This window comes from Cervus elaphus, chromosome 26 (assembly GCF_910594005.1).
Source record: "Cervus elaphus chromosome 26, mCerEla1.1, whole genome shotgun sequence".
In the NCBI taxonomy this organism is placed as follows: Eukaryota; Metazoa; Chordata; class Mammalia; order Artiodactyla; family Cervidae; genus Cervus; species Cervus elaphus.
The window spans coordinates 37,547,975-37,563,356 of record NC_057840.1 but is presented as its reverse complement, the minus strand read 5'-3'; the positions used below and the strand labels follow the sequence as shown (position 1 = coordinate 37,563,356).

Here is a 15,382-nt window from a genome sequence, read left to right as displayed (position 1 = left end):
TGTGTGTGTGTGTGTGTGTGTGTGAGAGAGAGAGAGAGAGAATTTTTTCTTGTTTCTTCTAAGAGAATTTTTTCCTACTACAAAAGTCCTGAAACAATGTCCTATGACCTATTGATTTTGGGAAGAGAAGAGGTAAGAGTTGTCTATAAGCAACAAAATAATGTTACTTTGTCAACAGGGTGTCATAGACAGTATTTCAGAACCTTTGGGGCTCATCTTACATAGAAATGCACCTAGTACTGGGCTTTTAAAGTCTAGATTCTGGATGTAACCTGGTCATTCCTCAGTGTGTGGTAAAACTCTATGGCAGTGTTTATGAAGCACATCTTCTAAGTCAAACATTTACTCTTCATGGGATGCCGGTTTACAACAGCCCACAGGGGTTAAAACACGTGAGGAAACAATGGAAGAAGAGGATGTTAATCTTCATTCTTTCCGGCATCTGACTGCCCTGGAGTCACTATGCAGAGAAAGGCAATTCCCAGCCTGAGGTCTTCATGTCATGCTTATGGCTGAATATTGCACATGCTCTCCTTTCCCAAGCTTCTTGTTTCTCTGAAAAGTTGTGAAACTGGAACTGTAGGAGAAAATGAAGAAATCAACCTCAAAGGTGTTTTAAAAAGGACTCCATCACCCCCTCAAATCCAGGGATGCTGATAGTCTTATCATTTTCTCCCCCCTTGCCAGGAGCATTGTAAATCCTCAAATGTTTGTAAAGGAATGATTAAAAGGGGAGAAAACATCAGAGGAAAAAAAATCCTATTTTTTCCCTTGTTCTTTCATTGTCTAGACCCACTGAAAGGGATTTCCCATTTAACTTTATTTTTTGGATGACGAAGTCTAAATTTGAGGATGCTTCTTCAACATTTTGACATATCTCCGTGTGAACATTTTGATTTATCTTGAGAAAACAGTAAGAACTTTAAAAATGAACTTTTAATATAAAGTAATATTGTGTCTGAAGTAAGAAATTGTCTATTTTAATTTTGTGAGTGTGGGGTTCTGTTTTCTTACTCATCTATACCTCTCTGTCCTTCTACTGAGGTCATGCCAGGGTAAGAATGGAAGGATTTCAGGAATTAGTGTTAATTTAGAAGTCGCTGACCTTTGGAAGTTGGCATCCAGTAGTTAGAAGCAGTTGAGGGCTCAGCTTTTGAAGTTAGATAATTCAGCTGTCTCACTGTAGCATTTACAAGCTCTGTGACATGAAACAAGTTACGTATCTCTCTGCTCCTCAGTTATCTGTGAAGTGGGGATAAAAATAGAATCTCATTCGTAGGCTTACGGGAATTAAATGAGATAATGTTCGTAAGGCCTGTAGGATCCTCCAGCACCCAGGACTCAGGAGATGTCGACTCTTGTTGGAACACTTGAGTAGCAATGTTTGCTCCATCTTGCATGCATGCTCAGTCATGTCTGACTCCTTTCGACCCTATGGACTGTAGCCCACCAGGCTCCTCTGTCCATAGAATTTTCCATGCAAGAATACTGGAGTGGGATGCCATTTCCTTCTCCAGAGGATCTTCCAGACCCAGGGATTGAACCTGTCTCCTGCATTGGTAGGTGGAATCTTTACTACTGAACCACCTGGGAAGCTCCTTGCTCCATCCTAACCTCCAGGAAATAAGGCATTCAGTCATAAGTCATAAATCAATAGGCTTTTGTCCATAACCAGCAAAATTATGCTATGGCCACACTGTTAGAAGGTTGCTGTGTAGTCTGCAGCCTGGAAATGTGGCTTTTACTGGTACAGATCTCAATTATTCAGAAGTTTTGGATGAGTCAAAATTCAAAAATGATAAAAGTGTATGATTGGATGCACTCTGAATAATAGAGTATTATTTTAATATTGGCTTGATATATCAGCATATTTTCTCTTTAACTGCACCCCCCCAACTTTCTTCAACAGAATAATGTATGAAATAAAGGAAATCTCAGCATTTCCCCATCTCCTAGTTGACTGAATGACTTTTGCCTCCCATCCCTGTTTTAAAATGGTACCCCTAAATTTATTTCTGTGTTTCATATAATTAGAAGAAAAGGGATCGTGTGGAATGGTTTCTGTGTTGGAAATTCTCATGCAAAAGGACTCTTTCATACATATAAAACTAAGAGATTGTGTTGCCTTTGTAGAAGGTGAAAAGGATTGTCCTCATGTGCTACTCCCAACTAATGCTCTGATAGGTCCAAGGAGACATACGGAAAGAAATTCCTTGAGATGGTCAAGGGGAACTAGAAAATGGTTGTTGGGCTTGACTTTCTTTTCTTTCTTTCTTTTTTTTTTTTTGCATTTTGCCTTTCAACCATCCGGACGCATGGAATGTATCAGTGAGCACACAGACCAAGAGATGTTAGGCTAATACAGATGTAGCAGCTCCATTCCTGCCCATCCTTGGTTTGTCTCACTCATCTGTTAAGCAGAATCATATGAATCGTGAATATTTGGCCATATTAGAATAAAAACCTACATAGCCAGCAGTCAGTTTGATTCCACCTGGTAGATTACAGATGCCCCAAGATCAGAGATCATGTTTGTTTCTTCTTTTTCAGTTCAGTTCAGTTCAGTCGCTCAGTCGTGTCCAACTCCTTGCGACCCCATGAACCGTAGCACGCCAGGCCTCCCTGTCCATTACCAACTCCCGGAGTTTACTCAAACTCATGTCCATCGAGTCGGTGATGCCATCCAACCATGTCATCCTCTGTTGTCCCCTTCTCCTTCTGCCCCCAATCCCTCCCAGCGTCACGGTCTTTTCCAATGAGTCAGCTCTTCGCATGAGGTGGTCAAAGTATTGGAATTTCAGCTTCAGCATCAGTCCTTCCAATGAACACCCAGGACTGATCTCCTTTAGGATGGACTGGATCTCCTTGCAGTCCAAGGGAATCGCAAGAGTCTTCTCCAACACCACAGTTCAAAAGCATCAATTCTTCTGTGCTCAGCTTTCTTTATAGTCCAATTCTCACATCCATACATGACCACTGGAAAAACCGTAGCCTTACTAGACGGACCTTTGTTGGCAAAGTAATGTCTCTGCTTTTTAATATGCTATCTAGGTTGGTCATAACTTTCCTTCCAAGGAGTTAGCGTCTTTTAATTTCATGGCTGCAATCACCATCTGCAGTGATTTTGGAGCCCCCCCCAAAAAGTCCGACACTGTTCATGGATGTTAATTGAATGATACTCTTTAGATAACATAAAATACAAATGATCGGGGTGTAAGCTTTTGTTAGTGTGTTAGTTAACAACTAGTTAATTTTAGTTAATGCTATTCCAGAAACCCCTGCTGCTGCTGCTGCTACTGCTAAGTTGCTTCAGTCGTGTCCGACTCTGTGTGACCCCATAGACTACAGCCCACCAAGCTCTGCCGTCTCTGGGATTCTCCAGGCAAGAACACTGGAGTGGGTTGCCATTTCCTTCTCCAGTGCATGAAAGTGAAAGTGAAGTTGCTCAGTCATGTCTGACTCTTCGAGACCCCATGGACTGCAGCCTACCAGGCTCCTCCACCCATGGGATTTTCCAGGCAAGAGTACTGGAGTGGGTTTCCATTGCCTTCTCTGTGAAACCCCTGACCTAGCATTTACTTCTGGGTTTTCAACCTGAGGATGGACTCGTCCTACTAGGTCCAGCCCCCAAGGTGACTCCCAAGGTCATTGCTATGAAGCCTGCCTTGAACTTGCTCTGGACGGAATTCACTGGTCTCTGCTGTTTTTCTGTAGCATTGACTCCTTCTGTTAAATGTTTGACTTTCCAGCTTGGACTATGAACCTTTCTGAGCAGGATCTCTTTAACTCATATGGTAGGTAGAGTCAATATTATTGAGGTAACTAGACGGTAAAATTAATGACTGTAAAGATGGGAAAAAATTTTTAAAAAATTAAAGTTTTAGGTGAGAAAAAAGATTTTATATTAAGATTTTTTTTTGCATACTACTACATACAGAATTTCATGACATAAGCTCTCATGCCAAAAGGAAAACATTATACCAGGTGTCAGAACTTCATCATATTTATAGGACAAATAAACTTAGGCTGTCAACAATAGCTCCTTTGCTTACAGGATTACAGTAACAGCTGAAAATGTAAGCATTTGCAGAAGTCTACAGAGGACTCATTTAAGAATTGTACAAGCAGTTTCAAATTAACCATAGGAAAATTAGTAGTGGGGAGTTGGGGCAAAAGGACCTTCCTAGAAATTTAGGCAAGATGGAGGACAATTTCAGTTGTGTGAGGTTTGGTCGAAGGAGACTAGTTTGGACCTGAGAAAATCAAGTGTATAAATACTAAAGCTGTTGATGAGACAGTGAAATTCTGTCTAGAATTTCATCCTAAGAGATTCAGAGATAGAATTACGGAGAATATTGTTGCTGTGTTTTCGAGACAACCAGCAATGCTGCCCATACTGTCTTCAAGACCTGAAAGTCTAGCTTTAAAATGATGTCCTCTGCTTGAGGCTACACGGGACTCACCTGAGCCTGTGGAAATCTACTCTGTTGATGTATGAAGACAAGCAGAAAATATGCTCCCCTCCGGAATCTGACTCTCCAAACGGATGACAGGTAGCAGGAGAGATTCCACTAGGATGTAGCTCAAAGACCAACAATGAAGTTAAAAAGGAAGAAGTATCAGATGATTAAATAAACTCCTTTCCAGATCAAAATTAGTGGTGGTGCTGATTCCTGGGCCTCTGGAGGGCTGCTTGCGCCAATGAAGACAGCTGTGTACTTTGAGCTGGGAAGATCCTCTGGAGAAGGGAAAGGCTACCCACTCCAGTATTCTGGCCTGGAGAATTCCATGGACAGTCCATGGGGTCGCAAAGAGTCAGACGCGACTGAGAGACTTTCACTTTCACTTTTCTTCCCTTTGATCAAAAGTGCTCTTGTTGAATTAGCTGAAAATGTAGGCTATGCTTATTATATGGGAAGTGGGGTTGGATCCTCTTCTTGGCAGTGGAAAATACTTTGTGCGCTCAAATGACAGTGCCTACCCTGCTTCTGTCTCTTCTTGCATGGGGAGCCCCTCCCCCGAGTGCCCCAGGAAACCCTGCTTCCTGCTCTGCTTGCTTTTCTTCCTCTTGCCCTTTTGCTCACCTTCACTCTCTACTTTTGGCCTCTTTTTCTGCTGTTTGTCCTTTGTGTTTTCTCGGTGCAGTTCAAACCCTGGCCACCCTTGTTCCTCGGACTTGCTCTGCCTGCTCATTCCACCTCAACGCCTTCTTCCCACGTTGAGAAAACATAGCACATTTATTTGCCAATTGGAAGAACAGGAAACAAGTACTCCAGCGCATTCAGTTTCATGTATGAAACTCGCAGTATGTTCTTTCGAATAGAGTGGAGAGATGGAAACACGTTTGACAAGGGGTCCAAGGCCAGGGCTGGGCAATCAGTTACCTGATGGCTTTTCTAAGGCTCAGGAAGGAACAGTTGTCCCTCTGCTGAGTCTGCTGATTCTTTGTTTTCCATTTCATTGCTCTTTGCTTTTTCCTTTTCTCCTTCCATTTCCTTTGGGTTTTGCTGTTTTTGTTTTTTTTTTTTTAATTTCTTGTTTTAGATTCATACTGTAACACCCCCAATATCTCACTGATTTAACACACCGAGAGTTTACATTTTCTCATGTGCAAAGTCCACGGTGGGTGTTCCAGGATGGAAAATACTCTACCATGGCCCTGCTCCAACCAGTGACTCAGGGACTCAGGCCACACTTCTGTCTCTGGTTTTTCCAACTTGGGGCTTCAAGCTTTCCCTGGCATCCTCCATCTGGTAGACTGGGGTATGAGACACGAGAAAGGGAAACTGAGTAGTTAACCGTGTTGGCCTAGAAATGACATTCGTGGCCACCTTACTACAAGGGAGGTTTGGAAAGGGCTATTGGTGAGAACTAATGGTCTCTGCCATGTTCCCTAAGTTGGATACTTAGTTCATTAATATATGATTTTTCTTGTCTCATGTTAACACTCAAGGCTATAGATTTCCTTCGAAGCATCACTTTTGCTATATTTTACAAGGTTTGGTGTGTAATGTTTTCATTATCATTGAATTCCAACTAATTTAAAATTTCTGTTATTATTTATTCTTTGGTCCACACATCATTTTTAGGCTTATATATTTTTATGACATTGAGATAAGGAAGGATTTCTTATACAAGACAATAAAAAGCTCAACTATAAAAGACAACATTGAGACTTCCCTGGAGGTCCAGTGGTTAAGACTTCCAAAGCAGGGGCTACAGATTTGATCCCTGGTCGGGGGACTAAGATTCCACATGCCACACAACTTGGCCAAAAATAAAAAATTGAGGGAAGATAACAAATCTTAAAGATTCATCTAGAGTATATAAATAATCCTTACAAATTGGTTAGAGAAAGACAAATCAGGACAAAAATGAGCAAAAAACATTTCACAGAAAACCCCACAAATCATCCATATGCACATGAAAAGTTACTCATTAGTCATCAGGGGAGTCTAAATCAAAACCACAGGGAGATAGTCTTCCATATCTAACTGATTATCAGAAATGAAGTAACTGAGAAATATTATGGGGATCCGTGGATGTGCTCAGAGGGTCATTGCTGGTACGAGGTTGAATTAGCAGTGAATGTTCATACCGTCAGCTCTAGCAGTTTCACTCCTGGGAATATATGCTGGAGAATAAAACGGTAATGACCTGAGATGTAAATGGGCTTCCCAGGTGGCCCAGTGGTTAAGAATCCACTTGCCAATGCAGGAGACTCCAGAGATCTGGGTTCAATTCCTGGGTTGGGAAGATCCCCTGGAGGAGGGATTGGCAACCCACTCCAGTGTTCTTATCTAGAGATTCTCATGGACAGAGAGCCTGGCCTACAGTCCATGGAGTTGGGTTGCAAAAGAGACATGACTGAGCAACTAAATGTGCACACAGGAGACATAAATACTAACAGGTCAAAGATTGATTCCTTATAAGCTCTTATCCCCGTAAAGGAGGTGGGCTCCTGCAGAGCTCCATAGAAGCTAACTATGACCTGTCATTTAGGGCAGTAAAATCTGATCATGTGCAAGGCTTCGAACCTATTTACCTGGGTCTACCAGGGGAATGAATGGCGGGTTGTTTCCTGACCCCCGATGGTAAGGGAGCAACTCTGCGGCTCAGCTGCAATCCTGCACCCTGATCATGCCAGGGGAGGGCCTGCTGCTTCCTTAAAGATGCAGCTTGAAAGCCACACAGGTCAAAGGACTCTCTTCCAGAGACCGAGGTTGGGCTCTGTAGGACCTCTGTCTGCTGTTCTCCGTGAAACTGACAGAAGGACCCGTGTTCCTTCTGCTGCTTTTTCTGAGGGTCCTCAACACGTGGTCTCTAAAAGGCCTGTTTGTGCTTGCTTGCCTTTGTTTGCTTGCCTTCTGCTGATGTCTATCAGCAGAAAATGTTTATACTGTGGCTTATTCTTAAAATGGAACAGTCTGCAGCCAGTGAAAATGAATGGATGATAGCTGTTCACATCAAAGAGATGGAATTTTATCAATGTAATGTTGAGTGGAAAAAGTACCAGAATGCAGCATATAGTGTAACACTCTTTATCACATTCTAAGACAGGCAACACCAAAGAAAATATTATTTAGATATAACATATAAGTGAAGAGAGAAAAGAGAGGGGATGAAAACACTCAGTTTGGGCTGTTGGTATCTCTTGTGGGATGGCAAGAGCATAGGAAATGAAGGAACCCACAGGCAGATATACATAATGAATTCTCATATAACTCAGCTCTCTCTGGAGTCAAGGATGAAAGTATTGATGCTTTATCTGCAAGTTAAAGCTCAGGGCAATTGGAGTGAGAAGAAAAGGAAGGGAGGCAGAAGATGTGAAGCAACAGAGTGTTATGGGCTGAATTGTGTCTCCCCCACAAATTCATGTATTGAAGTCCTAACCCCAGTATCTTAGAACAGAACTAGATTTGGGGGTCAGATCTTCAAAGAAGCAGTAAGGTCTTACTCAGTTAAGGTCCAAGTAGGATGGCCCCTACTTGGATCCATCAATGTTGTGTCCTTGAAAGAGGGAATTTGGACACAGACATGTATGTGCACAGAGAAAGGACCGTGTGAAGACGCAGGGAGAAGACAGCTGTCTACAAGCCAAGGGGTGAGACCTCAGTTAAAAAACAACCCCACTGACGCCCTGATCTCCTGGGCTCCAGAACTGTGAGACAATAAATTCCTGCTGCGTAAGTTGCCCAGTCTGCGGGACTTTGTTAAGGCATTTGAGCAGGCTAAAACACAAAGAGATACCCACGGTCACTTCTCAGATTAGCTCAGAAGACACACAGCGGGTCTCCAGGCAACTGTGTTCTACTCAGTGAGGCTCATCTGGAATCTCCAAGAGGGGAGGCTGAAGGGAGGATTTATCTTCTGGCTCAGGGCAGCCTGTGGGAAGTCCGTGTACTGTTTTGTTGTGTCACTTACTTCTCTTTAGTGACTGCTCAAAATGCCAGCACCCATGCTATGCTGCATAGCCTTTCACCCGAGTCCAGAGAGGGCAAGAATAGCTGGATGTGTAGGAGGTTCGCCCAGTTGACCGTGGTTGATGGTTAAGGAGATGCCCTGCCCTGACTGGCCCTGGACAGGGGACTCCAGAAGCCCAGCTGGGTTGGATTTGTGACTCATCAGTCATATTCTAGCCCTTGGCTAGCATAGTGGGTCTGTAGGTATTCGTTTCATTATTTTTAAAATAAAATTTAATGTACAAAGAATCAAAGGCTAAATGATGCTTAATTCAATCCTGTGTTTCTGAGGATGTGTGTTTTTCTGTTCAAAAGAGAATAGCAGCTGCTTTTCAATTCTGAGAATCCCTTGCTCTTCCTTACATCCAGGAAATTAGTTGGTTATTTTAAAAAAGCAAATTTAAACCTATTTGGGGGACAAAAGGTGTCAAATATCCAGTAAAAATTCAACTCTTACGTCTCGGACCAGTTTTATTCATGAGCTATTATTTCTTTTTTTCATTTAATTTTATTATTTTATTTTTTCCCAAAGTTTAAATTTTTTATTATTGAGATGTAGCCAGTTGACAATGTTGTGGTAGTTTCTGGTGAACAGCAAAGGGACTCAGCCATACTTTTACATTTATCCATTCTCTCCTAAACCCCCCACCCAGTCAGTGTTAAAAAAAGAATGTACAATACATTTGATTATAGAAAATATTTCTCATTAAATAAGGCATAATAAAGTAATTGAATACATATGTTTCTAATTTCCACTGCTTGCCAGGTTCTTAAGTTTCATTAAAAATGGAAGAATTGTTGCATGTGCATGTTCAAGTCTGTTGTGAATTACTCATGCGCCTTCAACAGGCAACAATCCATGGTTATCACGGATCCTGAACATGGCAAACATTCCTACTTTTCATAACATTCCTTTCCTACTGCCTCGATTAGTAATGTACACAGTGAAACAGCTTTCTTTAATTTTCTTTGCAGCAATGCCTTCGTTATTTCACGAGTTATGTAAAGTTGTGCATCCTGCGGTTGGCCTATTCTTTTCTAACTTACTCTCCTTTGTAAGAGAGTGGACTGCTTGATGTATTGCTACGAAGGCTAAAAACGTCATTGATGCCCAGTGCTGGTCATGGTCATTGCAGGAAACAGATGGCACCCTTGAAAGGGTCATGGGTGAGAGTCTCATGAGTGGGTTATTTGCAGTAGGTGCGGAGATTCCAGAAGGGGTGGTGAAGCATTCCAGAATCAGCAAGAGGATGGAGAGTTAGGGGAGGGGGAGGTCCCTAGAACCCAGGGAGAATGTGGCAGCTGGAGTGGGGCTTACTCATCAGGAGCCATGACCTTTGGTAGAAGGTCACTGCCAGTGCAGAGAAGGTGGGCAGGAGAGAGAGGGAGGGGAGAATATGAATCCTGAGCATTCTCTCCTTCTGTCAATTCCCCCCTGATTGGCAGGACCCAAACAGAAGCCAGAGGGCTGAAGAGCCCCAGTGATGGAGTGGTCCATGGAGAACAGCTTCCCTGGCACTTGGCATTGGTGGGAGGTTCGAAGGAGCGCAGGGTAGATCTGAAAGGACAAGCAGAAAGCATCTGACACGCTCACAGGGCAGTTCTACAGGGCTGAACACATTTTTAATCATTCAAAAAGTACCTTACTCTCCATGTTTTGATAATTGCCATATTTGTTAGGAGACTTTTTTTTCCCTTTTAAATTTTAGGTTTTAGTGACTTAGTCCAATTTCAAAAGTGAAGCACCCCAGGGGAAACTTTCCTTTAGACTTTAGGGGACAGCTCTTACAATGTTTGATCCTGGGGACAAACAGGTGGAAGGATAATGTCTGAAATGATGTGCTCTTTGTTAGGGAGGAGGAACACAGGAGGGTGGAATGGTAATAATTTCATATGAATCTTTGTGACCCTGGTACTGGGAAAGAGTGAAGGCAAAAGATGGAAGTGGCTGAGAATGAAGTGGTTGGATGGCATCATCGACTCAATGGACATGAGTTTGAGCAAACTTCAGGAGATGGTGATGGACAGGGAAGCCTGGCTTGCTGCAGTCCATGGGGCCACAAAGAGTTGGACATGACTGAGTGACTTAACAACAATGACAATATGTACTTTAAAATTACTTTTAAATGGAAGGTTTTGGGATTGCTAGTCTGTAATGCAGCAATCCTGAAAGATGATGCTGTGAAAGTGCTACACTCAATATGCCAGCAAATTTGGAAAACTCAGCAGTGGCCACAGGGCTGGAAAAGGTCAGTTTTCATTCCAGTCCCAAAGAAAGGCAATCCCAAAGAATGCTCAAACTACCGCATAATTGCACTCGTCTCACACGCTAGTAAAGTAATGCTCAAAATTCTTCAAGCCAGGCTTCAGCAATACGTGAACTGCGAACTTCCAGATGTTCAAGCTGGTTTTAGGAAAGACAGAGGAACCAGAGATCAAATTGCCCATGTCTGCTGGATCATCGAAAAGCAAGAGAGTTCCAGAAACAATCTATTTCTGCTTTATTGACTATGCCAAAGCCTTTGACTGTGTGGATCACAATAAACTGTGGAAAATTCTGAAAAAGATGGGAATACCAGACCACCTTACCTGCCTCTTGAGAAACCTGTATGCAGATCAGGAAGCAACAGTTAGAACTGGACATGGAACAACAGACTGGTTCCAAATAGGAAAAGGAGTACGTCAAGGCTGTATATTGTCACCCTGCTTATTTAACTTACATGCAGAGTACATCATGAGAAACGCTGGGCTGGAAGAAGCACAAGCTGGAATCAAGATTGTCGGGAGAAATATCAATAACCTCAGATATGCAGATGACACCACTCCTATGGCAGAAAGTGAAGAGGAACTAAAGAGCCTCTTGATGAAAGTGAAAGAGGAGAGTGAAAAAGTTGGCTTAAAACTCAACATTCAGAAAACTAAGATCATGGCATCTGGTCCCATCACTTCATGGCAAATAGATGGGGAAACAGTGGAAACAGTGGCTGATTTTATTTTTGGGAGCTCCAAAATCACTGCAGATGGTGATTGCAGTCATGAAATTAAAAGACGCTTACTCCTTGGAAGGAAAGTTATGACCAACCTAGATAGCATATTGAAAAGCAGAGACATTACTTTGCCAACAAAGGTCTGTCTAGTCAAGGCTATGGTGTTTCCAGTGGTCATGTATGGATGTGAGAGTTGGACTATAAAGAAAACTGAGTGCCGAAGAGTTGATGCTTTTGAACTGTGGTGTTGGAGAAGACTGTTGAGAGTCCCCTGGACTGCAAGGAGATCCAACCAGTCCATCCTAAAAGAGGTCAGTCCTGGGTGTTCATTGGAAGGATTGATGTTGAAGCTGAAACTCTAATACTTTGGCCTGCTGATGCGAAAAGCTGACTCATTGGAAAAGACCCTGATGCTGGGAAAGATTGAGGGCAGGAGGAGAAGGGGACTACAGAGAATGAGATGGTTGGATGGCATCACTGACTAATGGACATGGGTTTGGGTGGACTCCGAGAGTTAGTGATGGACAGGGAGGCCTGGCGTGGTGCGTTTCATGGGGTCGCAAAGAGTCGGACATGACTGAGCGACTGAACTGAACTGAATGCAGCAAGATGTATTTGGCAAATACCATATTATCTCACTTATATGTAGAATCTTAAAAAAAACAAAAACAAAAACAAAAACTCAAGCTCATAAATGCAAGGAACAGATTCAGTGCTTCCCAGAGGCGGAGGGTTGGGGGTGAGCAAAATGGGTGAAGGAAATCAAAAGGCACAAATTTCCAGTTATAAAATAAATAAGTCTTGAGATTTAATGACAGCTATAGTTAGTAATCTTATGTTGCATATTTAAAAGTTGCTAAGAATGTCAATCTTAAAAATTCTTGAGAGAGAGTGAAGTCACTCAGTCATGTCTGACTCTTTGTGACCCCATGGACTGTAGCCTACCAGGATCCTCCATCCATGGAATTTTCCAAGCAAGAGTACTGGAGTGGGTTGCCATTTCCTTCTCCAGGGGATCTTCCCGACCCAGGGATCGAACCCAGGTTTCCCGCATTGCAGGCAGATGCTTTACCCTCTGAGCCACCAGGGAAGTTCTTGAGCGCCTCAAAAAAGTTCTTGAGAAAAAAATGTTGAAACTATGTTGGTGATGGGTGTTAAGTAGACTCATGGCGATGATTTCAAAATATATACAAATACCGACTCATGTTGTACACCTGAAACTAGTACAAGGGTATATGTCAATTATATTTCAAAGAAGGAGGATGTTGTCTTTAAGAAATTTAGATATTGCGAGATGGAAAAGACACAGAGCTCTGTCCCATGAACCTAGCTGCTTTTGCATTGTGCATTTTTCTTTTCAAAGAATTCTGAGAGTTAGATAAATGGAAGGAAGTTGATGCATATAAATTTAAGGATTAAAGCATTTGAGTGAGTCTTCAGTTTGGATGGGGTACAATTATATTTCTTCCTCAGGAAAAGAAGAAAGTTCCTAGATGTATGTACCCTGAGGAGTCTGTTTGATGTTTCATCTTCCAAGGGGTCTTCCCAACCCAGGGATCGAACCTGTGTCTCCTGCATTGGCAGGCAGATTGTTTACCACTGGGCCACCTGGGAAGCCCCTAAAGAGTCTATTTGGAAAAACATTGTTCCTGCCACTCATACTCTCCTTTCCCTGGCAGGTTGTCATTCTCTGTCACTTGGACAGTGTTCCTTGCAGACAAGACTGTGGGGGAGCTCTGGACCCACCTTCCTATATAAATCACCAGGGGCTGAGACTTGCTTCTGGATGCTGTCATATCATAAAACCACAACACTGGCAGGATGAAAAGTCTAAAATCTGAAAGTAATGCCCGAACAGGCTCACAATAGATGTTGAGCAGATTTGGAGTAGATTTAAACAAAATCAGATTCCAAACATCTAAAATTTGAAGGGAAAAATGTTCCTAGAGCCAGCTCTCTCCAGGTGTGCTGTTCCCAGGAAAAGTGAGGGGCATGGTTGGGGGGGTGCATAGAATACAAGAGCAAGGCAGAGGTGTCCTTGAATTCCCTTATCACCAGATTTTATATCTTCTTGCAAGTTGATAAGGGGAAGTGGACATCATGAAAACACATCACAAGGTCAAAGGAGTTTCCCACACTGAGCTGTGATGTGTTGGCTCCTGAAGGGCAGGCAAATCTTAGCTTTCTTATTATCTCCTAGAATTCTAGAAAATTGTCTGGCACATTCTGGTGGTAGCTTCATACACATCTCTTGAATATGATTATTCAGGATGAGGAGGGGCTCAGAAGATATAAGTGATGTTGATGTGCCTTGTGGAAAGATCCAGGGCTTCTTTATGCGTTTGGCAACTGAAGTTTTATGTAAATATTTTATAACCACTGCTTTGTTGTACTTTGGCAGATTTCTGGCTTGGTAACCGAGCAGTGACAAGGCTAACATTGTTTTATAATTAAGTTTAGGACTTCCCACCTCCTTAGAAGATGGCAAGGAAATTCCAAAAGCCCTGCAGGTGCTAGCCTATCAGGGATTCCTGAAAGCAAAACAAGACAAAGAAATGGAGTCTGCCATGATTCCACAATTAAGGTTACTGTCAGAAGTAGAAGAGGAAGACTATTTTTTTTTTGTTTTCATTGAATGGAGCTTATTATTCTGTGGAAAAATAACTAACCTCCCAAAACTCTCAAGAGACATACTTAGGAACCTTCCAATAACAACTTTCTGCCATGATCCCATTGTTTCTATCAACTTGGCTGCTCCTCAGTCTTTAGTCATGAAATGTAATTTCATTTCTGGAATCTCAGAAAGACGTAGGTGATAAGATAAGCCCCAAAGCTGTGAGGTTTCTTGCAAAAATGAGAAGTCATCATCTTTTGCACAGAAAATGTAACAGCTTACTTTCTGCTCTTTATTCAGCAGACTGGAGTAATTTACAAATTAGCAACCTTCAGGTTTTGGGGGTCTTTGGCTTTAAATCCCTTTCATAGGAAAAGTATTTGCCAGGCTTGGTAGGCAGCCTAAGGGAGACCTCCAGTGAGGTCCATCACCAAGTGTTGAAACCCATGTGTAATTTCCTCCCACCCTGAAAAGAGAGGACCTGTGATAGCAATAGTGATACAGTGGAAAGGACACCATGTGGTTTTTGAGGTTGGTCATTGGAGATGTGGAGGCCTCCACCTTCTTCTCTCTTAGACCACTCAACCTGGGGCAGGCCAGCTGCCATGTCGTGAGGGTACTCAAGCAGTCCTGTTACGGAGAGGACCATGTGCTGAGAAACCGAGGCTCCCAGCAGCACTCAGCACTGACTCACCAGCCATGCGAGTGGGCCAGCTAGGAGGTGGATCCTCCGACCGGTCAAGTCTTCAGATGACTGTGGCCCCAGCTGACACTGTGACAATAACCCCACATGAGATCCGGGGTCCCTCAACTGTTCATCCCCAGATTTCTGACTAATATAAACGGGATGAGAAAATAAATGTTTATGGCTTTTCCAAACTGTTAGATTTTAGAGGATTTGTTCTACAGCAATGGGTAACGGATACCAAGTGATGATTATTAGCTAGGAAATAGAATTAGTCATTAAGAATAAGGAGAATAGGACCTGAGATGAGGCACAAGTTCAGATAAAAAGCGTTTCTTCACTGCATAATTTTTACTAGGATTTTAAAAATCAAGGGAATGCAAGGCTCTTGAGTTTGGGAAGCCTGCTTTATAAGTAGTGCATGAATTACAGCAGGGCTTGAGTGAGTGAAGGATGAGATAAGAAATGGGGGAGGGAGAGAAGGGCCTTCCCTGATAGCTCAGCTAGTAAAGACTCTACTTGCAATGCAGGAGACCGCGTTTCAGTTCCTGGGTTGGGAAGATCCTCCAGAGAAGAGATAGCCTACCCCTCCGCCCCCAGTACACTCCAGTATTCCTGGGCTTCCCTGGTGGCT

The 15,382-nt window shown here is 42.7% G+C and overlaps 1 protein-coding gene across 1 annotated transcript in view; it reads left to right on the top strand.

The window, feature by feature from the left end:
- IPCEF1 (interaction protein for cytohesin exchange factors 1) overlaps nucleotides 1-15,382 on the top strand; it is a 200,158-nt gene that overhangs the window by 3,646 nt on the left and 181,130 nt on the right. The window lies entirely within an intron of this gene.